General features: G+C 40.0%; 1 long non-coding RNA gene across 2 annotated transcripts in view; it reads left to right on the top strand.

The window, feature by feature from the left end:
* Positions 1 to 26,520, top strand: part of LOC124506838 (uncharacterized) — a 125,969-nt gene that overhangs the window by 43,825 nt on the left and 55,624 nt on the right. The window contains exons 1-3 of one of the 2 annotated variants that reach the window (XR_006960887.1): positions 17,686 to 17,726; positions 18,238 to 18,458; positions 22,620 to 22,793. This is a non-coding gene — a long non-coding RNA (uncharacterized LOC124506838). Of the gene's footprint in view, positions 1 to 17,685; positions 17,727 to 18,237; positions 18,459 to 22,619; positions 22,794 to 26,520 lie in introns of those variants that run through there. The other variant, XR_006960886.1, reaches the window with a different exon arrangement.

Below are 26,520 nucleotides of genomic sequence, written 5' to 3'. Positions count from 1 at the left end.
TGTTTGTCTAGCTGCCCTATCTTTTAGGTGGTGATAAATATTATGAAGAAAATATAGCAGGAAAGGTTGTGCCAAGGTATGGGTATAGGAGGAGAGTTGCCATTTTAAACATAGTGGCCAGGGAAGGCATCACTGGGAAGGTGATGTTTGATCAGAGACCTGAATGGGGGACAGGATGTAGATATTTGGGGAACAGAAAATGCTAAGTCTCTTGGGAAGAAGCATGCTTGATGGACCAAAAAAATGGCCAGGGTGGCTTGAGCCAAATGACTGGGGGGAGTGGTAGGAACTGAGGTCAGAGAGGTAGCAGGGACCAGATTGTCCAGAGCAAAAACTTGTACTCAGGGTCTACTAGATATTGTTATTTAAGGTAATAAAGAAGCTCATGTATTCACATATTACAAATTTGGACTTAATTTTTGTTCACTGTGTTTCAATATGGTTGGTTTCTTTTTTAACCCCATGTCTTTTACATACTTAAAAATGTTATTTTGAGAAGGAATCTATAGACTTCAACTGTCTGCCAGAGAGATTCACTTCACAAAGAAGGTTAAGAATTCCGGATGCTACTGCAGTACTTCAGCTTTTCCTCTGAGAGATATAATGAATGATCACTCTGGCTGCCATGTTGAGTGTAGGCTAAAGATGGACAAGGGTGGTGGCAGGAGATAAGTTAGGAAGCTATGACAGTGATTCAGGCAAGACATGATGGTAGCTTGTACCAGAATAGTAGCAGTGGAGGTAGTGGGGAGAGGCTAATTCCTAGAGAGATTTTAAAGGTAGAGCCAACAGGATTTGCTGATGGGTTGGATATGAGCTTAGAGGGAAACAGAGTCAAAAGTGATATGAGATTTTAGTCCTTAGCAACTGGAAGGATGCTGCTGCTTTCTTTTGAGGTAGGGAAGTATGCAGGGGAGCCAGGGAGGAGGGATGGGGAAGACCAGATTTCGTTTTTGGATATCTTGTTTGAAATGCCTACTAGATATCCCAGTGGAAATATCGTATAGGCAGCTAGAGGTAGAAGTCTAGAAGTGTGGAGGGCAGTCCAGGCTGGAAACACAAAGTTGGGAATTATCAGTATATACCTGGAGTTAAAGCTGTGTGACCAGATAAGAATTTTTATCTTGCAAAGTGGTACACATGGAAAAGAGATGAGTTTTGATGGCAGTTACCTGGGGTGACCTAATGTTTAGAATTTGCAAAGAGGAGAGGAATCAGCCAGGAGAGCAACCAGTGACTTAGGAGGAAATTAGGAGGATTTGATGTCCCTAAACCCAAGGGAAGAAAATGTCAAAGAGGAGTGATTACCTGTTACATGCTGCTGATAGGTCAAGTAATATGAGGCCTGAGTTGAGCATGGATTTAGTAAGTTGGAAGTTGTTGGTGACCTAGAAGAGAGTTTTAGCCAAATGACTGGAATGAAAGTCCTATTGAAATAGGTTCAAGAAAGAATAAGGAGAGGGAAGTTGGAGACAATGGGAAGAGGAAACTCCTTTCCAATATTTCCTTCAAAGGGAAACAGAAAATTTAGGTGATAGCTGGAGGGAGTATGAGGATCCAACAATTTTTTTTGAGCTGGAAGAAATTTCGGCATATTTGAACACTGATAGAAATGATTTTAAAAAGAGATCACACAGATTACTCAGGTGAGTTGGAGGCCATCATTGAAGCAATGTCTTAGAGTAGACAAGATCAGACAACTTAGAGTAGACAACTAGAGGGAGAACAGAGGGGTTGACCTTAAACATGACCTGTGAAGTTCACCCATCGTAACAGGTGGGAAGGCAGATATAAGAGCAGAGTATTATGGGGAGAAGTGACAGTGAAACATGGAATTTCTCTTTTGGTTTTCACCATTTTTTTTTACAAGAAATAAGAAGCATGATAATCAACTAAAAATGAGAATGGATAGGGATAAGAGGTTGGAAATTTGAAAAGAGAGGAAAGGTGTTGAATGGTTGTCTAGTGTGGTGGAAACGTGAATGGAACAGCAAAATGCAGTAGGAGTGCCAAGAAGCATTCAGGACTCTCTTGCTAATTAGTGAGTAAGAATTTCAAATGAATCTATTCAAAATGTTATATTTTTCTTCAGTCATATTAAACTCGTTGGATACAGACCTGAAGTAGGTAGAGAGTCAATCAAGATTGTGATTTGTCATGTAAGTTGAAGGGAGGACAGAGCAAGAGAACTGATGGCTGACCCAAGGGAATAACTGATTATGGAATTTATGTAAAGAAATCAGGCTGTGAGGGTGGTGTGGACAGTAAAAAGGTGGTAGAACCAATAGATTGTAGATTCTAGTGCTGTGGGACAATTCTCAGAGTCAAGGCACTAGAGGGAGAGAGGTGAAAAGATAGGAGGTGGAGGACAGAGAACATAGTTAGAATAGAGATTATGGGAGTGATGTGGCTGTTGGTAAGGAGTAGGTTAAAGTTTGACCTTGAGAAAGAGAAGCTGAGTTAGGGTGGAGAGTAAGGTCATCAGAGGGAAGGAGGTTAAGGAACCAAGAGTCCAGCCTCTTGGAAAGATAATCTACTTGGATATTTAAATCACTAAAAATTAGGTAAGGAGTAATGTTGACAATGATAGTAAGTAAGCCTGGGGATAAAATCTTCATGAAATAGCAATGGTGGCAACCATATCTGCAACAAGAATAGACAATGCCTCATTGTCTAATTGTATATGATTTAAAGCTGGGGTCTGGAATAGTGATCTTCCATTTGCCAGGGTCAAGGCATGACAATGATCTTTTTAACACACACACACCTCAACTCTATCTCTGGGAGCTCTCTTCATTGAGTGGGTAGCTGGAGGAAGCATATAATTAACGCTTGTCTTTTTTTTTTTCAGGCAGATTTTATATATTTTTTCATTTTAATTTTGGTTGTTCACCACTTTTTTCATCATTTACTAGGGTGACAGACACTCTTTGTGGGTGATGGTGAGGGATAACCTAACTTTTATCCATAACTGCCTTTTGCCTAGTCAACTTCTAGCTAGTGATGGCAATGTGACACTATTCTGGCCAGTGAAATACAAGCAGAAGTAATTGAGTGAGGTTTCTGAGAAAGTTTTTCCTTTCCTGAGAAAAAGAGACAGACTCAATAGTCATTTCCCTTTTACTCTTTGCCCTTGTTTTTTGTTTTCTTTTCTGCAAAGTGGATAGGCAGACCCAAGGTGCGACAATCATCTTGTAACCATGAGTGACAAATGGCAGAACAGAAAGATAGTAAGAGTCTGAGTTCCTGATTCCACTGTGCAGCCACTGCCCCAGCCCTAACTATTACCTCTGGAATTCTTGTCATGTAAGACAAATCCCTCTTCCTTGAAGCCAGCGCATTAGCTTTGTTTGTTTGTTGTTTTTGCAACTTGCTGCTTCCCTAACTCATAAAGCTACTTTCTTGTGAAGATAGAAATTCTAGACAGTTGGATTTAAGAGGGAATTTCACACTTATTTGTGAGTAACCTTATTTTGATAACGTCTGTCGACCAAAATGTTTGCTTGAGTCTTCCTCTTCTTCAGGTTACTGACTTATCCTCATTCCTCAGTCAGATTTATTGTATGAGTAGCCCACACATGCTTTCTCCACTCTTTTGCATTCTACCGTATATCAGGCCTGTAGAGTTGATCTCTAGATAACTTCGATGGAAACTGTTATAACTAACATTACTGATGACCCTGTGGCATTTTGTTTTTTGATCCTTATCCCCCTTGAAACCTTTGTAGGGATGGCTCAATTGGCCATTTCCTCCTCCTCTTCCTCCGTGGGCTTCTGCAATATGACCCTTCCCTAGTAGAAGTTCTCAACTTCTGAATTATTTTCTTGACCCTTTTCATAGCTCCTTGTCATCTGCCTAACCCTCACTGTTTCTTCTTTAGTATACTCCCCTTGGTCCTCTCACCCTGTTTTTCCTCCACTCCCATCTTCTCGTCTTTCACTCTCTAGGTTTCCCCAAGATGGTTTCATATGCTACTAGGTTTCTACCTGCTTCCAAAAGGTCAGCAATATATAAGTGTATCATTTCATTCTAGACCTCTCACTAGAGTTATAGATGCCTATTTCTAATTGCTTCCAGAACACCTTATTTTAAATATTATTTTATCAAAACTGGATTCTACAGATTCTGGATTCTACAGAAATCCTACCTATTCTATCCTATTTTGTTTCTTTTGTCACCACCATTTATCCAAGTGTCCAAGCAAAGACTTTGAAGGCAACTTCAACTCTACTGTATTTTCCCCCCGTTTTTCATATCCAGTTGGTGAATAGCTCTATTAATTTGTGCCTTGGAAATATTTCTCAAACATCGGCTCTTTTCTCCATCCTCATTACCTCTGCCTCTATTAGGACCTCCCTTACCTGTATATACCCTCCCTTGACTCACTTCTATAGAGAAGGTTTTCTCTTATGTTTTCTCCATTCTTATGAAGAGCCATCCTCAACCTTTAGAAGAGATATCAGTCCTTTCTTCAACTTGATTATCTACTAAGACAAAAAGACTTGTGATTAATGGCAACATAGAGTAATTTGAGACTCTTGTTAGTTGAAGCCCTTTCCAGCTTTGGACATCCAGTTTTTATTAAGAGTTCAGCTCAGAAAAGGGAGTGAAGGATGGCTTGAAGATGAAATCTAACCCTGTATCAAACCAGATCTTCAGAGAGCTAGTTGAAAAGAGATTATCAAGGGTGTTACTCATGACTTCACAGAGACCTCCTTTTGCTCTGTAAGATGTTCCTGTCTCGTGTCAATACCGAGAAGAGTGAGTTGTACTTCCCTTAAGCAATCAGTAACAAATATATAGAGCAATTTATTTTTAACTCTTGATTTGTGGCTCCACCCCAAATGGAGCCTTTTGATCCTTGTTTTTCATTTTTCATTGGCTCCACATTTATTTTATGCCCCTTATATTTATGTATCTTTGGATGTTAACTTCCTTTTTTCTCTAGAATATGGTGAAAACAAATATATAAATAGTCTAGGTTCTCATTATGTTTTTCCCTGGTTATTGTAATATTGGCCTTCCTTGCCCACCTCATATCTCTCCTTCTATATATCCTTTACTTATTCATCAAATTATTCTTCTGTTTAAAAGCATTTAGTAGTTTTCCTCCTGGCTCTTTAACAGGGTATATACATATCCCCATATGTACATAATCTTCACAATCCTGCAATATAGTTTCCTAGCGTTGGCCCCGTGCCTCCCCCATGCCCTTTTTTCCAACTATGCCAAGCCAGTCTCTTGGAAATGTGTGTCTCAAGCTTCTAACCTTCATTTTGTTCAAAATGGTAAATATAGTTGTTATATATGTTACATGTATGTATATATGCTGTGCCTGCTACTCATGCTATGCTCATGATTCCTATTCATCCTTGAAGACACATGTCAAAAGTTACCTCCTCTGTGATGCCTTTCCTGATTCCTTCTAAAAAGAGTTTTTCTTTTTTTTTTTAAAAATTTTTTTTTTTCAACGTTTATTTATTTTTGGGACAGAGAGAGGCAGAGCATGAACGGGGGAGGGGCAGAGAGAGAGGGAGACACAGAATCGGAAACAGGCTCCAGGCTCCGAGCCATCAGCCCAGAGCCCGACGCGGGGCTCGAACTCACGGACCGCGAGATCGTGACCTGGCTGAAGTCGGACGCTTAACCGACTGCGCCACCCAGGCGCCCCTAAAAAGAGTTTTTCTTTCCTATAAGTGTTCCTGTAATACTTTTAGATTCTTTTGCTAATAGTAATTATCACACTGAATTTTATTAATTTGTTCCTTGGTATATTACTTAACCATTTGTTTTCATTCATCTCTGTACTTTGCTTGGCATAGTGTACTGCTTAATAAGTTTGTTTTGATTGTGCAAGTGAACACTACAGTGTTTTTGGGTGGATGTCTGTGGCTGACATTTCACCACCTCATGTGATACTGTGGCCACATGACTTTTTCGATTTGTGGGGTTTGTTCAGTTACAACAGTAAGTTACTTAAAAAAAAGTTTTGATTCCAATAATAGATTTATTGAGTCATAATAATCATCTCTAGGTCAAAATAACTAGAACACAGTTTACTGACAGCTGCTAGTATCTTTTGGGGTCCCACCATTCTATCTTTAAAAAAAATCATTCTATCAATCTCTAACAGAATCTCACTGACTAGAAGGTTAATGATAAATTAGCAATGGTTAGAAGTCTTGAATTAAAATTGGAAACAAGGGCTATTATTAGGGATGCCATTTTTATGGTCGATAGCCACATAAGAATTATTATGAACTGAGACATTTTTGAAAAACAGATTTGGTATGTTTTACTAACTAGTCTTCAGACATTATTTTAACACCTGTTTGCCAGCAATTTACTAGTCATTTTAGGTGTCAGCAGCTTATTCTTCAACTAGATTGAAGGTAATGTAAGATCAGGGATCACACATTACCTACTATTGGACATGAGCTGAGCATACTGAGGGCAAAATACTAACTGTCATAGCCTATCAAACATGTGCATGATGTGGGAGGGATTCTTCCTGCATCATGGGAATACAGCCTAGTTTAAGCTGTTTTGAAAGTGGAACATCCCTCTTCTTCCTCCTGCTATACCACCCAGTGAGTTTTGTTTTGTTTTCTCCATATTTGGCTCTGTGGGAAGTCATCTGATCTTTGGCCCTAGCCAGGGACTAATGGGCACATGAGATCTTGAGGGTTCTGATCCAAAATAAAATGGGAAAAAAAAACCCAACCAACTGATAGGCTTTTGTCAAAGCAGAACAACTAGTCAGCTCTGAAAATATATCCAAGAAATGAAACATTCTCAAAATGTTCACAATAAAGATTTTCCTGATCCTGGCCCAAAGTAGTTATGGCATTCATCCAAAAGGATCTCCTGGACATGAAACCCAAGAAAACATTAAACATAAATTTCCAGTTAGGGGCACTTAAAAGGGTTACATTTTTAAGGAGAAGAGCTGACTTAGCAAGGATGTGCTTTTAGGAGAACTTGTCCTGGAAGCCTTCACTGCTATTTAGCTCTGGCATTGGAATTCATGCAAAGGTTAAACACACTGCCTATAACTATGACCTCAGGAAAAATGGCGAAAAAGCACATAAATACATAAAATCAATCTGCTAGTGCAGCAAGAAAACATAGATGATTAAACCATCATAGAGTTGGTTTCTTTGTGTGTTAAAAATAAAACAAAACAAAACAAAACCCAACAACAGAATTCCATTTTAATGTTATTATTGCCAGTTTGAATCCCCAAAGGATCAAATGGTGGTTGAGAGTGATTCTAGTTATGAAAAGATGAATATTTAGCAAATGTATTTTTTCCATTGGTATTAGGCTACAGGAATCCATGGGAGCCAACCATTTATAGTCTCGGATTTGTATTTCTTCTTCTTCTTCTTCTTCTTCTTCTTCTTCTTCTTCTTCTTCTTCTTCAGCATCAGTAGAGTAGGGGTGGGCAGGGTGAAAATAGTCTCACACTAATTTTAGAGAATTTACATAGCATTCTTAGAACATGGTCTTCTCTTTGACTTTCATGAAATGAGCAATTGGACCAAGGAGAACAGGATACAGATGAGGCATTTTAGTGGGGATCTTTCAGTCTTTGCTGGCATAATACATCTATAAGGTATACTTGAAAAATAACTTGGAGAGTCCTTACTGTGTATGCGAAGTGGTTGCTTTTCTATTTAATAAACTTAGACAAGGCTAAGTGTTAGAGAAAAATCTTCCAGTGTTTCTCCGTAAAGTGTTGGTAACATACTGAGTATGTACGACAGAAGTCAAAGTGATGGCAAGATTCTGTCACTATGAGTAGCTACAGTTCCTAACAAATGGCAAGGGACAGGACTGTAACTTGCAGTTCCCTTGTGTGGTGTAGACATGTGGAAAGAGAATGGCAAAAGGAATGGAATGGATTGAATACATATTTTGAAGTTCTCTGATCTTTCTTTCTGTTTTTGAGTGAAATGCAGCCATTATTACATCCCTTACAATAAACATAGAGGTATGTGTGCTGCCCATATCCAGAAGTAAGCCAATCTTCTTTGCTTCAAGGACCAAGAATCCTATAGAAAGGCTAATATTACAAAATTAAGTTTTCAAAAGAAAATACTTTTGCATTTTCAAGCAATGCAATTATTCTATCGCTTTACAACAAAACTTAACCACATGCCTCAAATGACTTGAGATACTTTTGTTCTTCTTAAAGCTTTCATCTTTTTTAGCCAGCTAGTACAGAACAATACTGAAGTGAGTGAACTTTGCCCAAACATAGTTGTTTTTTTTTTTTTTTGTTTTTTTTTTTTTTAAGCATAGGGCCTTTTAAATGCCTTAACAATGTCTAAGAAAATTCATGGATCAAGGACACTAGTAGTTGTGTGCTGAATGCCAGCAGGCCAAGAGTTACTGCTATGTGGCGTTCCACAGTGAGAGTCTGGCCGTTCTCATGTCAATCTACATATATAGATCAACTTTTCTCCTACTCAAATCCCCCAATGCCAATCTGGTTCTAATTTTATTAAAATTTTGTCAAAGCTGTTCCTGGACTGGAAACTTGCCTGCTGAGTTTTAGCCCAAGGCAGATTTTAATGGCCAAGTTCTACAGGCATCAAAGGGAGGAGGAGTTAGTTTGAGAGTGCCGTCTCTTCCTGAACGTGACAGCCTGCTCTCCTGCAAAAACTCCACAGATGTGTCGCAAGTTAGGAGACTGGAGCATCTCTGACAGGCAGCCTGGAGTTTAATGACGCCTCTCCTTTCCATAGCACCACCTCAGCATAGGCATTTCCTGCCCTTAGAAGTTTTAAATGCTCACACTGATCGAAGCATTTGGAAGTCAGAACTAATTTCACCTACACCCTTTCCTTCATCACAAGCTGTGCTTTTCATGTATTAATTCACTTCTTCCTCACTTGGATTTAGCTTTGGTTATTCATGAATCCTTCATTTTCCCATTTCTCTTATCCCTGAATGAGACACTTGAAGACAAAGGAAAGGGAATTGAGAGCCTGAATTTCCTTGATGAATTCTGAGTTATTGTGAAGACATTTAAGTTTTGCTGAAAGTTTTTAATGAGAAAACAATGCCCAGATAGGCCATGGCCCTAGTCTTACCTTCCCATTGCCTTTACCTTGCAATGGGCATAATTTTAATTAAACAAAGTTAAAGACAGAGAGGCAGAGGACACAATTACTGTATTAAATTTTCTGGTAGTGGAGACTGAGGGATGCAACTGGGCCTGTTATGCTAACGGGCACCTCCTTATTGACGGGGTGGGTCAGAAGTAAGTGATTCCCAACCAGAAAGGGGTTGACTAGAATCTACACATTGGTGTTTGGATCAGGAATAGCCATGTAAAGTCCAGCTTCAAGGCTGATTGACAGCTTTGCTCTGCTTAACCTCCCTAAGGTCAAGGAAGCCAAAGAAACGAGATTCAGCAGAATTTGAGGCCACCCAGGTTCTATATGACAATTTTTGACCCCCATTGCATGTGTGTGTTGGGGGAAGGAGGAAGAGGAGAAAAAGAGACCAGAGGAAACATATCTCCAAAGGGGTCATGACTCAGGCAACAGGTTAATCTATTTGGAGAAAGGTCAAACCCTATAAAATCCATCACAGATACATCAGCCTCCTTCCCATCCAACCACCCACACTAACCAGCAAGAGGTTCATAGATTCTGGGGCATCTGTAAAAGGAAAAAGACAATACAAGGTTGGGATAAATTTTTCCTTCTTCTATGGCATTGACTCCTGGCATCTTCACTGCCTTTGTCTTCAGCGAGGATAGGTAGGCTCAATGGCTCATCCATGGATCCTCACCAGGAGTCCTATTACTTGGTACAAAGTATCTTGCAAAACAACAAAGTCAGCTGCTACCATTTTAGACTGAGTCCCTCCCAGAACAATTGAATCAGAATTTCTGAGGATGGGACCTGGACAACTATTGTTAGTAGTACCCCAGGTGATTCTAACTTATACCAATGGCTAAGAACCAAAGAACCACAGCATTACATAATTCTATACACCCTGTGGATACAGAATGAATGCAAGGTTGCTGAATAAAAGCAAAGCTGGCACTGTTCTCCTCCATCTGTTCAGAAAAGCCATTTATCCAGACATTTGCTAAGGGCCAGCATATCTAGGTCTTGGGTTAGTTCTCACAATTTCATGTGCATGAGAATTACCTGGAACCTTGTAAAAATAGTCTGGTTCACTAGGTCTAGGGTGAGGCTGAGTTTCTGTGTGTCCTACAAATTTCCAGGTGATACTGGAGCTGCAGGCCTAGAGACCACAATTTGAATAACAAGACTAAGAAGGTTCTTTTCCTCTGTCCTGCAGCAATTTCTTGGGCTTCCTTCAGGGTTGACACAAAGTCCGTTTGGACAGAGAGGTCTGCTTCTCCATCTGGGTCCTCCTCCCTTCCTGCCTCCCTACCTCTCTTTTGCCTTCTTATATTCTGGCTCTTTTATTCTCATCAAAATATTATCTCTGAAGAGAATAAACATGTAAGAGTGTTTTATGAGGACAGTGACAGCAGCTTTGCTTTAACTATTTATTTCTGTTCCCTCACACCCTTCTCCCTACCCCCACCCCCACCTTTTTGACTAGGTTATAAAAACTTAAGCTGGGGTTTTCATGGGAATATTTCAGGCATCCATGAGGCTGCCTGAGAGACAAATTTTAGGGGTTGGAGGAGGGGCAGGAGGGTCAGCACCTTGATAAAGCCTCTAAGGTCACATCACATAACAAGAATTGATGACATCAATGACATCATTGATGACATACCTTTGTCTAACAGCCGCTTTGTATACGACACCTTGTGTTTCTCATTGTAGCACAGTTGTGACCGAAGTGAAGATACATTTCTTTTTGGCACTTTCTATCACAGCAGCTAATACTTATAGAGTGCTTTTTTTACAAAGCATTTTTATTATAGAGAATGTGAACGTATCCTAGAAGTAGAGCCCTATGTGCCCATCACTCAACCCCAGCAAACATTAGCCCATGGCTGGTTCTGCTCCATTCATACCTCTGTCTATTTCCCTGGTATCCTAGATATCACAACAATTACAGAATGCTATTTATGAGGCAGGCATCATTTGAGTGATTGCTATATATTAGCTCATTTAATCCTCACCACACCCCTATTAGGGAGGCCTCATTATGATCTCCATTTTATAGACGACAAAACAGAGGCAAAGAAAGATTAAGTGACTTGCCCACAGCTAGTAAGCACTTGAACCCAGGCAGCCTGTCTCTGGAGAAAATACTCTGAACCACTATACTGTTCAGCTGATCAAGATTTGGGAATTTGAGCCGCCTTCTTTTCCTCTGCTCCCCATGGGAGCACTCAGGGCTAGAACTATTGGTATTTCAGCTCTGGATTTGCACTCAATTTTCGAAGCCCACCTACAATGTTGTTCCTTAGGAAAATGAATCAAGTCTCCCAGTTCCCACCATTTTTTCCAGGATCATTCATAGTGAGCCATGGGTCCCGAGATGATCGAGCTTCCTGGCTTTGTTGCCCTCAGGGCTGTTGATTGCTAGGTTGCCTGTAACATTTATGGCATGCTAGGTAGAAAAGGAAAAAAACAGTACAGTGGGATCTTATTTTTGTGAAGAAAAATGGTATATAATAATGTTTACATCCACACACACACAAGATTATACACATAGACACACACCAGATATACACACAAAGACTCATACCAAATATACACACAGATGCACATAGTGTTTACACAGAAACATACACACATAGAAACACACAGGTAAGTTTGGTATTATCCTTCTATGCAATTTTCTGTGCTGTTAAAAACATAAAGTTAGGAAGTGCTCTTTGTTCCATTTTCCCTTCTGTTGGTTTAAAATTATATGTTCCATTTCTATTCTTTTATTGGTTAAGGGTTTTTTTTAACATTGTAGTTTTTGTTACATATCCATGAATATATTTTTGTAATAAAGACAAGAGTTATAATCAGTCTGTGTCCCTCTCTAGGTCAAGACAAGAACATTTACTTCTCTTTGTGCCTCCTCTGCTTTCAATATTCATATGATCTAGAATGTTACTTCTAAATTGCTCTGTCCTTTTAAATAAATACTTGTTTAGAACTAATCCATTCATTGTATTCTTTGCTTATAAATATTTCTTGGGGCGCCTGGGTGGCTCAGTTGGTTTAAGCATCTGATTTCGGCTCAGGTCATGATCTCACGGTTCACGAGTTCAAGCCCCACATCAGGCTCTGCGCGGTCAGCATGGAGCCTGCTTGGGATCCTCTGTCTCTCCCTCTCTCCCTCTCTCTCTCTCTCTCTCTACTCCTCCCCTACTCTCACTTTCTCTCTTTCTCAAAATAAATAAATAAACTTAAAAATAAATAAATGTTTCTTATCTCCCACTCCTTCCTACTATGTTCATTTGTTTCTCTGTTGGAGTACATTCTGGAGTATTCCTTTAGAAGATCACCAGTGAATGCTAAATCTTCTGAGATTTGAATCTCTGAAGATATTTGTTTTCTTTCTTAAAGCATAGTTTTCTTTCAGTATTTTATATGTGTTCTTGAGTTTCTGAAATTTCACTATGATGTCTAGAGACTGATTTAAAAATTTTGTTGTGTATATGAGTAGTGGCACTCATTCGATCTGAGGATGCTTATCTTTTTTTTTTTTTTTTTTTGGTTCTGGCAGTTTCTTGGTGATAATTTCCTCAAACATTGCCTGTCTTCCATTCTCTCTATTCTCAGAACAGTAAACTTCCCAAGTATCATCCTTTAGTCTTGTGTGCTCTTGTTCTTGTCATTTCATTGTACTTATGCCTATTCCATACACCCCACGATGCATTGTTATTTTTATGGCAAATGATTAAAGTTATTTTAAGGAAATTTAGACATAATGCACATATATGAAAACGTTCAAAATAATATTGGTATACTGACATATTTTCCTTTCTGGAGTGCTTAATTCCTTCTTGCACAGCCAGGTTTTCATCTGGTACCATTTCTGTTCAGCCTGCAGAACTTGTCTTTGTTGGGGCTCCTGGGTGGCTCAGTCAGTTGAACATCGAACTCTTTTTTTTTTTTTAATTTTTTTTTTCGTTTATTTATTTTTGGGACAGAGAGAGACAGAGCATGAACAGGGGAGGGGCAGAGAGAGAGGGAGACACAGAATCGGAAACAGGCTCCAGGCTCCGAGCCATCAGCCCAGAGCCCGACACGGGGCTCGAACTCCCGGACCGCGAGATCGTGACCTGGCTGAAGTCGGACGCTTAACCGACTGTGCCACCCAGGCGCCCCGAACATCGAACTCTTGATCTCAGCTCAGGCCTTGATCTCAGGGTCATGAGTTCAGGCTCTGCACTGGGCTCCATGCTGATGTGAAGTCTACTTAAAAAAAAAACTGGGGCACCTGGGTGGCTCAGTCAGTTAAGCATTGACTTCAGCTCGGGTCATGATCTCACGGTTCTTGAGTTCAAGCCCTGTGTCAGGCTCTGTGCTGACAGCTCAGAGCCTGGAGCCTGCTTCCGATTCTGTGTCTCCCTCTCTCTCTCTGCCCTTCCCCCACTCACACTCTGTCTCTCTCTTCCTCTCAAAAATAAATAAAAAGCATTAATTAAAAAAAATTAATAAAAAAACCCCAAAACAAAAAATCTTCTCTTTGCATTTCATGTGGTACGGTCTGTGGAGAAAAATTCTTTCAACTTTTGTCTAAGAATGTCTTTATTTCATCTCCAGTTTTGAAAGATATATTCACTGGATATAGAATTTCAGAGTTGGCAGGTTTTTTCTTTTAGTACTTAGAGATGTCATGCCATTGTCTTCTGGCCACTATTTTTGATGAGAAGTTAGTTCTCATCCTTATTATTCTTTAGTTATATAAAATATGTGCCTCATCCCACCTTTTGAAGCCTCCATTTGCTTTCAAGATTTTCTGATTTGGTTTGTTGTTTGTTTTCAACTGTTTGACTATAATGTGCCTAAGTGTGGATTTGTTGTTGTTGTTGTTTTTAGATTGTTTGGGGTTTGCTGATCTTGTATCTGTGGGTTGATATCTTTCAACAATTTTGAAAAAATTTCAGCCATTATCTCTTCAAATACTTCTTCAGTCCCTTTCTTTTTTTTCTCTTTCTGGAATCCCAATTATATATATACAATCTGTTATATGTGTGTGAATATTTCCCTCCAGACTATATAATTTGTCTTCCAATCTTATTTACGGTGTTTTTCCCCATTCTGTGCATAAATTTGAATATCTTATATGGATGTCACTGAATAAGAACATTATAACTCTGTACTGGTCTTTTTTTGGCGATTTGGGCATTATGTACAACATGTAAAATTGGGTAGCCTGCAAATGCCATTGTCAACTTTAAAATAGTTTGTCAGTTGAGTTATGAACACATAGCATGCCATGTTGTAATGACATGTTGAAGATAGTTGTAGCTCTAGGTGTTTTTATACATTTTGGGTAACATTAAAAATACTTATTCATTTATATATTAGAGTTCAGCTTAAGTTTTGGTTCAAAAAATTCGCTTTCTAAAATTGTTGCAAAACCACTGATCTAGATGATACTCTGGCAATTGGGTTTTGACTGGTAGTATTTATATGAAAGTCTGTTCTGATTGTTGTTTGGGCTTTAGTTTTGTTTTGTTTTAACTGAAGGAGCACTCTTTTGCTGTTACCCTTCTGTGATAGGAACTTAGTTCAATATTCTCTGTGGCTCACTAGGGACAGACCTGCTCTGAATCCTATACTATTTCTCTGCCTTAAGAAGCTGTTGTGGACTCCCAAAGATTTTTTTCTTAGCTCTCCTGCCCATGGAGAGCTCTAGGTATGGCAGAGGACCTTGAGATTAACTTTTTTAAAATTATAAAACTTAAAAAAATGAATTAATATTAAACATAAGGTGGATAAAGCAGAAAACTTCCCAAATGTTAATAAACATTAATGGGCATTTATCAAATGCCCGTGCTAAATTTTGTAGTGTTGGGTACTTAAGTTACTTTTTAGATTGTTTGATTTGGAGCCATGTTATTTATGTAAATTTACTTGTGAAAATAGTATCTGGCTCTGAGTTTATCTGCTTTTTCTTTCTCTAAAGATCAGAGCCAGATTTACTATGGCACAAGTGAAACACAAGCTTCATCCAGGGTCTTTCACTTGAGTGGACCCCCAAGACAGCTGAGTGTTGCTGAGGGTAGTAGAGTGTCATGGGCAGGGGAGCCAGACTGCAACCTGAGAGCACTTCCATATAAGCATTTCTGCTAAGTTACAAGAGAAAAGAACTAATCTCTAAAGCTCCAGGATTTGTGTGTGTGTGTGTGTGTGTGTGTGTGTGTGTGCGTGTTATGTGTGTGTGACTTATTTTCTCATTCTAAATTGAAATACACATCAGTCACTAATTTTATAATTAAAAGTTTATATTCTTTTTACAAAGAGGCCTCCTAAACTATATGAGCCTCAAGCTTCACATAGACTCTTATCCACCCCTGGTATTGATGGTATTATTCATTTTTTATATTACTTTCCCCTTTTTCTGACCATAAAACTATGATTATGGAACAGTATCCTTCATGGTGCTATTGTATGAGTTTAAAAAGTCATCCTCTCAGGGTATCTGAGGGGGCTCAGTTGGTTAAGCGTCTGACTCTTGATCTCAGCTCAGGTCACGATCTCACAGTTCGTGAGATCAAGCCCCGTGTTGGACTGGACTCTGCACTGACAATGTGGAGCCTGCTTGGGATACTCTCTCTCTCTCCCTCTCTCCCTGCCCCTCTCCCTCTCATTCTCACTCTCTCTCTCTCTCAAAATAAATAAATATACTTAAAAAAATTTTAAATTAAAAGTCATCCTCTCTGAACAGAGGCAGTGCATGGGTCCATGACATGGAGTGCTCTGTGGGCTTGGTTCCCTTCTTCAGTGCACAACTGCACAACTGCATGTGGCAATCTGAGGTCCATCAAAGAATTTAGAAAATGCAGAGAAGTTTATAAATGGAAATGAAGATTACTTATAATTCCACCTAAAAATAACTAGAGTTCACATTTTGACGTACTATACACACATACATACACACAATTGGCATCACATTGCATATCCAATTTTTTATCACTTTTTTTGGCATAGCATTATATATTAAGAATGTTCTCATGAAGTGAAATATTCCTTGAAACACCATTTCTAATTAATTGCATAATAGTTCATCATAGGGCTATTCCTTAATAAATTTTGCATTTTTCTAATACTGGTCATTTGGTTTGGTACCTACTTTTTCTATTATAAATAACATTATGTGGAACATCTCTATGCATACATTTTGATTCTAGGTTCTTAATTTCCTTGTGACAGATTCATGGGAGGTTAATTATGGATCAAATGGTTAAAGCTTTTATTTTAAAGCATTTAAGGCACGTTCTCAAATCATTTTCCTGAGATGTTGTTCAAATACATGGGCTACCATGAGTTCATTCTACTCCATATCTCCCTGACATAGTTTTAATAAAGGCAGTGGCACATTATTATTATTATTATTATTATTATTATTATTATTAAAGGCAACTGCCCCTTTACTTTCTGTAATCCTCTACAGTGCTGATTTGGTTATGTGGCTCTAGACCAGAAGAACAGCTCACCCAAGACAATGTAATATCTGGCCTAAATTTTGCAAAACTATCTTATTTCTTCACCCTGGAGTGAAGCAGACATTCATGTCTGACAGCATTATAAGTAACTCAGATCAAAGTATTGATCAGGAGTGGATATGTTGTTTTCCAGTGGGAGGATAAGGATGGAGAAGCCAATCTATTATTGCCTCTATCAGCTATCTCACTGAAAAGTGATTGAGCTAATGATACCAACTTATAATTGTCAATTTGTTTTAGCTAGAAAGTAGGCAATAACTCATTGTATTGTCAAGGCATCTGTTAAGAGGATACTGATGAGGATGTCAGTTTCCAAATTTGATGCTCTTCTCCTTTGTGTACATTTTTTAAAAAGAGAAACAAAACCCAATCTTTTCTTAAATGAAAAATGTAGATGGCTCTTCAACCTCTCTTTCTGATCTCCAAGAACATATGTTTTGCCATTTAATTAGAATTCTGTTCTGACTACCTGATCTTTGCTCGTGTAAGAGCTCTATCACCTCACCTAGAGTCTATAGAAATAATCGGAAGCTAATCAGTATCCTTGCTTCCACGAAATGAAATCATAAAACTTTAGGGAACCTGAAGAAATCCTTGGAATCCTGTAGTTCAGAGTTGTAAACCTGTAGCCTTTAGGCTGAATCTGACTTATAGCTATATTTAGTTTAGTTTATAGTATTTTTTAAAGTTATTTTTATTTAGTTTTATTTATTTATTTATTTATTTATTTATTTATTTATTTATTTGATATACCAAATTGTTACACCTTTATTTTAATTGCTTTAGAAAATAGCCATTGTATCAAGCATGGTAACTTGGCTGCCAACATAGTTATTCCCAACAGTCATAGTAATACAAAAATCTGCCAAAAAACAAGAGTCCAGGGCCAGATGGCTTTCCAGGGGAATTCTACCAAACATTTAAGGAAGAATTAACACCTATTCTCTTGAAACTGTTCCAAAAAATAGAAATGGAAGGAAAACCTCCAAACTTTTTCTATGAAGCCAGCATTACCTTGATTCCAAAACCAGAGACCCCACTAAAAAGGAGAACTATAGACCAATTTCCCTGGTGAACATGGATGCAAAAATCCTCAACAAGGTATTAGCCAACCTGATCCAATAATACATTAAAAAAATTATTCACTGCGACCAAGTGGGATTTATACCTGGGATGCAGGGCTGGTTCAATATCCGCAAAAAAATTAACATGATTCATCATATCAATAAAAGAAAGGACAAGAACCATATGATCCTCTCAATAGTTTTTATTTATTTTGAGAGAGAGAGAAGGAAAGAGAGAGAGGAAGAGAGAAAGAGCGGGAGAGGGGCAGAGAAAGAGGGAGAGAGAGAAAATCCCAAACAGGCTCTCTGTTGTTAGCGTGGAGCCCACTGAGGGGCTCAGTCTCATGAACCATGAGGTCATGACCTGAGCTGAAATCAAGACTCAGCCGCTTAACCGACTGAGCCACCCAGGTGCCCCGTTTATAGTATTTTTATATCTTAGGAATAATTATGGCTAATATGTATTAAGCTCTTATCCCTTCACATATGTTGTGTTATTTAATCCTGATAATTATTTTATGAGTATTATTATTGTCTTTATTTTACAGGTGATAAAACCAAGAACTAGTGATTTTAAGGAACTTGCCAAATATTGGAATCAGTAAGAGGTAAACCTGGGGTCTGAACTCAGACAGCATAGTTCCAGAACCTACTTTCCTAACTGCTACAAGGAAGGAATTGCCAACATTAAAAAAAAAAAAAAAAAAAAGTCAAGCGATTTCATGGAATCATGGGATTCATGCCCTCTCTTGAACAGTTGTAACATATGGTGAGTGTCCACTGGAGGTGAAGAGTATTCTCCCCTTTTGATTGGATACATGTTCTCAAATGTGCTTTTCTTTAATCTAGCCTAGTTCTCTCATTTGTATAATAGCTTGACCTTTGTCTGCATTTATTACCCCTGATCTAATTCAGTTGTTCTCAGCTGGGGTGATTTTGCCTCCCCACCGCAGGGGACATTTGGCAATGTCTGAAGATATATTTGATGGTCCTAACTGGGGTGGACTGGGGATGGGGGTGCTACTGGTGTCTAGTGGGTAAATGTCAGGCACGCTGCCAAACACCTAAAGAATTAGGTGTTCCAAAATGCTGAGGTTGGGTGACACCCATTGGATTTAACATCCCCATTTCATAGGTGGGAAAAAAGACTAGAAAGGACATGAGTTGCTCCAGATCCCAAAGCAAGTCAAAGTCAAGGGTGGGAGGGTCCACATATCTCACTTCTCCCTGACCATTTCCAGGTTATAAGCTTTGCAGGCCTTGAGCAGAGATTTTTTTTAAATTTTTTTTTAACGTTTTATTTATTTTTGAGACAGAGAGAGACAGAGAGAGACAGAGCATGAGCGGGGGAGGGGCAGAGAGAGAGGGAGACACAGAATCGGAAGCAGGCTCCAGGCTCTGAGCCATCAGCCCAGAGCCCGATGCGGGGCTCGAACTCATGGACCGCGAGATCGTGACCTGAGCCGAAGTCGGATGCCCAACCGACTGAGCCACCCAGGCGCCCCGAACAGAGATTTTTATAAATGGTATCTTTCTAGTTTGCTTTGTTAAAATGAGAAAAAGAGAACTAAATATTACAATTGTTGTGAAAAATCTTCATTGTCTATCTATTGAATGGAAGATTTGCTAATTAAGAATCCTCTAATTAGCTTTACATGAAAAATGGTATGCTTTCAAAGTAGCTGGCAGGATCCAACTATAAATCACACCCTTTTCAAAGAATCTCTAATATGTATTTATTACATAACAGGCACATGTTGGCTGGGAATATTGCTTTTTCTTCATAAAGTGTGCAGTTTACAAGGAAGAGGAGAGACACTACTTTCAGTTTTGATTCAGTTAATGACCAGGAAATTCACAGTAAATCTCTAAACTATATCCCTTTATTGTGGGTTTTTATGATTTTGTAGTCAGGTGAGATAAGGTGGTAGTCTTAGCTCAAACCTCTATACTCCTTTGCTTTGCATAGATTCTGTTCAGACTGTTGCTATAGTTCAACATACATGTTTTAGGTTGAATATTTCTGAGACTTCCTGAAGACCTGAAATGGATTACATAGACCAGTTACCTTCATTATTTGCCTCTTTACTCAAAGGGCAAGAGAGAAGACAGAGCTGGGAATTTAAACACATATGAAGGATATAATCATAGCTAAAATTTCCTACCTGGCAGGCACTGTCAGAAGTGCTTAGTGTGGACTCTTATTTAATCTCATTTTACCAGTGTTTCTTGCATGATACTCTATTGATATACGTGATGAAAAATCTATATCTTACATAATCAAAACCCCAAGGTAGGAGAGCTCTGGGGTTGGTTGATTTGGTGACTTAACAATGCCTTCAAGGACTCAAGTTCTTTCCATCATTCTAGACTCTCCTTTTCAGGGTGGTTGGAATAGTTCTCAGGGGAGGTAGCCTGAGGTAGCAACATGGCTGTTGTAGTTCTGGCCATCACATTATTACTTTGTGTGTGTGTCTCTCTCTCTTTTTTAATTCAGTGCAGAAACCTTTCCAGAGCCCTCCTGCATACATCCCTTTGCACCTGATTGGCTGCAATTATGTCATTTGTCCATTCTTTAGTTGCTCACTGTCAAGGGGAATGGAGTTACCATATGGGTATAGTAAAACACTGGACTGTGAGGAGGAGGGTTAGCTGAACAAGATCCGGGTTCTATTAACAGAAAGAAAGGGGATGACTGACAGGTAGGAAACCACAGGGTCTCTTACAACCATTTTGAGCTGGGTTGAGTTTCTGTTGCTGCTGCCTTAACACTGGGCATGATAGCAGCCCTTTTCTAAGCAAGTGGGTTGAAATCCACGCGGTAGAATTACCCAGTTCAAACTTTTAGGAGCCCAGGACAAGCTAGTGCAAGCAGAGACAGGGCTGAAAGGGTGCGCTGCCCTGCCCTACTGGCAGGCCTAGGAACCAGACCCCTACACGCTGGTTTGTCACCAGGCAGGCAGTCCCAGGTGCTCCTCTCTCTGCCCAGTGGCGAAGAGCAAGCTCTGGCTCTACAAGCTGACACCAAGAAAACCAAACTCATACTCACCATCAGCCGATAAGCTTTCCCTCTCAAAACCAAGGAAAGGCCTGGGTCTTTCTCACTCACACTGGTGCCACATTTTCTCCTTTGAGACTTGCCTTGAGGTTCATTTTCAACTAATTTCATCCAGATTAACACTGGTGAGGAATCCATTAATGAATGCTCCTATGCTTCATGGTTGTTTCCTTCTACTATGATAGTCCAGACTACTGGACAGCAAATCAGTATTTATGTTGGCTCTATATCGGCACTAGAGTCTGAGTCTGAATCCTAACTCCAGCAACTGCTAGTGGGGGATCTGGTGAGTTACTTGATTTCTCTAAACCCTAGATAATGATGGTAATGACATCTCTCTCTCAAGGTGCAGATTAAATGAAAATATGCACACAAAATGTTTAGAACAATGCCTGACACATAGTAGGACTCAATGAATAGTAACTATTAATATTATTAGTTAGGAAATAGGCACAAGTTCTGGAGTGTTCCATAGCTGACCAATTAGTAACACTGCAGTGTCAAAATCTAGAATCAGACAAATAGGTTTCTTCTACTTTTGGGTGATCCTCTAGGCCTAAATTTTATCCCTTAAAAAAATGTCCTGTAAATGTAAAACAAGACTGTTGTGAGAATTTAATAAAATAGTACACCCCGTGTTTAATTAAATACAACTATTAATACATATTCCAATTCTCAGAGACAATGTGTCTTTGCTCTGTCAAGACTCGGTGTATCCATATTCCATGAGCTCTTCTGATTTGGGTTTTTTTTCCCTCTGCCTCCCTGCTAGTGTCATCGGAGCCCTCTCCCATCCTCCAGAGATTGTGGAAGTTTATTTAAACTTCGGATTTACAAACTGGCTGTCCTCCCCCATTCTTCAAAGCCCTGGGCCTAATTGGAATGCAAATGTCTCCCCTGGTAGCTGAGCATTGCTTCTGTCACTCCGGGAAGGCCCTTGGCCATCCAGGGCTGGATGGGAGGCAAAACGTACCCCACCCCCGGGGTTTTCCATCTTTGTGGGGAGAAAATGATGATGATGTATGAGACAGTGATGCTTTGGAGTCCAAGGAAGACATGACAGACGGGATAATATGGGAGGAAAATACTGTCTTCGTAATGGAGACTGATGGCCTTTGCTTGTCTTCCTGGCATTGTTAGGACTGGGGCTGAGCCGGGCCTTCCTCATGCAGTGGCAGGTTGGGTATGTCGTCCATGATGCCCTCAGTGGTAGTCTTCAACCAAGGGGTGGGGGATGGGAGAAGCAAACAGAGGGGGTTTGTGGGGGTGTTGAGCGCAGGCCTCAACCCCCCTTGGCTTTGACATGCATGTTTGTCAGGAATGACAGGCCTCTCTGGATCTGTTCATAACTGCTGGCTTTGGGGTCTTTTACCTTCCACCCACTCTGCCTCCCCAAACCCCCAATAAAAAACAACTATGTTAAGCTAAAAACTCTTAAAAAGAAAAGGCCCCAGATCCCTACCAAACCACTCCTACTCCCCCTTCAGGCCCCTACTTGGCTGCAGGAAAGAAAGCCTAAAACTAGAGTAGGAATGTCATCTTTAGAAATCATCTTTTGGAGCAGTTTTATTAATTTCACTTCTCTGTGGTTACCACATGTTTGGGGAAGACAATTGGTTTCACAGATCTGTGTGGGAGGCTGAAGATTTGGCTCTGAGGCGGCAGAGAAAACCTACCGCGAGAACAGGCTCACTAATTGACATACAGCAAAGATGTTCTTTAAGGAAACTTTTCTCCTACTGCCTGTTTTTTTTTTAATCTAATTTTTAATTTTTAAGTTAATTGTATTTTTTAAAAGAGAGGCTCTATTTTTATTTTTCCTCTACTCATCCATTTCCCACCCCGATTCCCTCCCCACAATTTCCATTCCAGAAATGAAAAGGAAGACTGGACCAAGTATTAAGTCACAATTTTCACTTCAAAGTCGCTGCCAGTGGCTACCAATCCAAGGCCAGGGCTTCAAAAGAAATGAGTCCTTGCCTCCTGGGCTCCCATCTCTGACACCTCCAGCTGAGACGTTTCTGACCGGAGCATGGTCCTGGCAAGGTACGGAGAAGCAGGTGATTCCGGGCCATGCATGAGCCCTCTTGTACTTGGGAGAAGTCTGTTCACAGTTACTGAGGGCACTGTTGCAGGACCTCCCTGGTATATTTTTTGAGATGTCAGCTTTTTTGAGATGTCAGCTTGAATGACTGCATCATCCAGATAGAAATCAGTTCTGATTCTAAATAAATAATAGGCCAAGCTGAAAAAAAAAAAAAAAACTCAATTGTTTGATCTGCGGGTGGTGGTGGGTGAGTAGCTGCTGTTTTAGAACTTTGAATGTGGGTCCCTTGGCATTAGCTTTATTTAAAATAGAGTAGTAGCTCTTCATGCTCTCTGAAAAGTTAATAGCCCACCTTAAAGGAGATGGTAGCCCCACAGGGCTTTTACGTTGCTAATTATACTGCCCTAGTGGGAGGAGGAGTACATGGCACTTTGGAGAACTCCCAGAAGACAGGGTTCCTCCCCAGCAGCTTCCATGATGACTTGAGATGGGTAAGACGTTTACCAGCAGATGTTTGAGAACTTGACGCGAAATAGACAGGAGTGACAACAGGGACTTACATCTTTGCCCAAACATTCAAGAGATCCCTCAACTGGTTCCCCAGGTGTGGTTGGAAGCAACCATGGTCACTTTTCCTTTCCCTCTGTTCTTTCATTTGCTCCATCCTCTACTTCTTTGTGCCATGTAATCAGGTCCAGAGTGAGCTGGGAGGGGTTTGTCCCCACTGTCTCCATTCTGCCCCAAAGTTTCCGTGACTATCATGAAAGTGAGCAGTGTGGCTGAGCCAGTCACTTGTGTGAATCCCGAAGAACTGGCTTGGTGAAGTTATGGCAAGGCAGGGAGGTGCTCTAGAGGTCCTGGTGTGGGTGGGAGGCTGGTCCAAGTGCAGACCATGACAAGAAAGCTGCCATGGAGCCCTTCTAGAGCTCCTGGGGTGAGGAATTGAATCTTAGCTCTGTTGTTTTTGTGACCTTGGCTGAGATCAAAACCCTCCCCAGAAAAATGGGAGTTACAGCATATCAGCCTGCCAAAGAGGGGTATTATTTCAAATGCGAAAGCATTACGTTAAAAAAAAAAAAAGTGAGACCCAGGGGAAGGAAGGAAAAAGGGGGCCGTGAGTGGAGAGGAAGTGACACGTTTCGTGAAATCGGAGCTTTTTAAGGTTGTTTTGGGCACAGTTTCAAGAGGAAGTGCCGGTTTATTAAGACAAACAATTGCTAATCTAATCTCTATCAAGAGACATATTTAAGTTCAAGCACATTTTTTTTTTTTTTTGCCTCTTCTGGATTCTGGATTTTCAATTGAATGCTGGAATATGAGTGTAAATCCAATGGAAGCAAAACAATTTACGGAAGAACCATTTCTGACTTCTGTTACATGTATGAAGTTGGAGAAAATTGATCAGCAATCCAGAATGATTTGATTTTTTGGACTTCTGCCTCAAGCCCCCTTTCCTAATTAAGTAATTAATCTTCCTTTAATGAAGACTTCCTCCTTTGAAGGTTTCCCCAGACCCCTGTTCTTGTCAGCCTGCCCTCTTCCAGGCTCTGAGTCCCCTCAGACACACGTACGTCATGACCACATCGCCAGGCTCCAAAGGCCTGATTACTTGCCTGCTTTCTCTACTAAACTGGCTTCTTGAAGACTAAAAACACCTAGCCCATGTTAAATGCTCAATAAACATTAGGTCAATGTTGAATATGGTTGGGATATAGAGAAATAAGGATCATCTCTTTATTAGTTTTGTATTGCCATGTAACAAATTACCACAAATCGAGTGGCTTAACACAACACACATTTATTAACACAGTTTAATTCACTAACGCAGTTTCCCTGCATCAGGAGTCAGGGCACAGCTTAGGTGAGTCCTCTGCTCAAGGTCTCAGAAGGGCTGCAATCAAGCGTTGACCTGGGCTGCAGTCTCACCTGGGGGCTCTGAGGGATGATCTGTTTCCAAGCTCATTGAGGTTTTGTTAAGAATTCATTTCCTTGTGGTTGACTGATGTGGTCCCTGCTTCTTTCTTACTGGCTGTTGGCTGGAAGCCACCCTTAGGTCCTAGAAGCCACCAGCAATTTACAACATGGATGTTTGCATCTTGAAGGCTGGCAGGAGAATCTTTCTCACTGTAACTGGCTAGGATGAAATCCACATAGCATAACATAATTAAAGGAGTGACATCTCCTCACCCTTGCCTACTCTATTAGCTAAAAGTGATTCCCAGGTCTTGCTTACACTCAGGAGATGGGATTATTCAGGGTATAAACCAGGGGAGGGGGCAAGCTCAGGGTCTATCTACCTCAATCTCTATGTATAACTAATTCCACTAGGACAAGAATTTTCATTCCAAAAAAAACTCCAAAAAACAAAACAAAACAAAAACTTGTTTCTTTTCTTTGAGGCTTGTGGGAGAATAGCTTACTATTTCTAGTATGTGCTCTATTATTTGAATCAGTTTCTATATTTTGTAGTTGCTTGTCCAGAAAAATACAGTGATCTGATATTTATCAAATAACATGCTATATAAAAGTCTTTGTGTTAATTATTCAACTATTGGTTCTCAGCTCCAAGTCCCTGTGACAATGGGACTCTGCAACCTGTATTTCCCCTTTGTTAGCTGGCTTCCTGTTAGGTTCTTCCGATAAGGGGAAGAGGGGAGGAGCAGGAGAGGAGACTTGTTCCTTCCTATTTGGCTGCTCATGCTGGCATCTCCCCTTCACCCAGCAGTGACAGTTGGTTCTGGTTCAGCTTCTTCCAGCACTTCTAGAGCCAGCCTCAGTATGCTCCTCAGAGAGCACCACTAGCTGGGTGGTATTCCCTTCATGGAGGTCTGAGCCCAGCCCCATGGGATCTTTCTCTAAGCTTGTAGGTTCTGATCACTCCATTCTTCTCTCTTCATTCTCCTTAGTGCTGGTGGCAATTGCCTGCAGTTATTACCTTGGTGTTAGTTCAGTGTTTTCATTTTGCTTTTTCAGTCCTCCAACACATATTTAAACAAACCCCTATATTATAGTCTCTCTGTTAAAATACCTAACATGGTTTGTTTTTCTGACTGGCCCTGATAGATACAGTATCATAATTTTCATCCAAGTTGCCAAGACATTATAGGGTTTCAATAACTGCTATTGGAATTTTATATGCCAAAGGAACTGACATTTAACAAAGAATTGAAACCCACCTTCTGGTTCCCAAGTTGATGCTTTTAGAATGTTGGGGCCATAGTTGACTTTGCCAGTCTGTATAAGGCTTCCTGGCTAACTAGTAAGAGATATAAATAGGCTCACGGGGGGTGATTCATTTATTTCCCAAACTATAGTGAATCATGACTAGAGAGACTCCAGCCTCTGAGAAGCCCAGACTTAGAAATTAGTAAAGCTATTTGTGTGAAGTTATGGAATATACTCAGATATCCCTATTTCGCAGATGAGGAAACAGAGTAATTTCCATGCAAGGCCTTCTTGCCAGTAGGAGGCTTCAAGTCAGGCACTATAGTTACAAATGTCTTCTCACCTGGACCCTAATGAACTGATTTCTCTTCCTGTGTCCCCTAACTTTTTTAATGACATCTGTACCCATGTTCAAAATCTATGAATTACTAAAAGATGACTCTGTCTGACTTTCTTTCTTAAATTAGGTCTGCTGATCTTACTCCATAATGTCTCCTTCATTTGTGTTCTATAGTCTCTGAGTTTTGTTAGGCCCTCTTTATCTCTTGCCCACGCTATTAA

This window comes from Lynx rufus, unplaced genomic scaffold, assembly GCF_022079265.1.
Source record: "Lynx rufus isolate CCGP_SWC_20201006 ecotype Redwood Valley unplaced genomic scaffold, mLynRuf1.p SCAF_11, whole genome shotgun sequence".
Taxonomy (NCBI): domain Eukaryota; kingdom Metazoa; phylum Chordata; class Mammalia; order Carnivora; family Felidae; genus Lynx; species Lynx rufus.
This window is presented reverse-complemented; position numbering and strand designations above follow the sequence as displayed.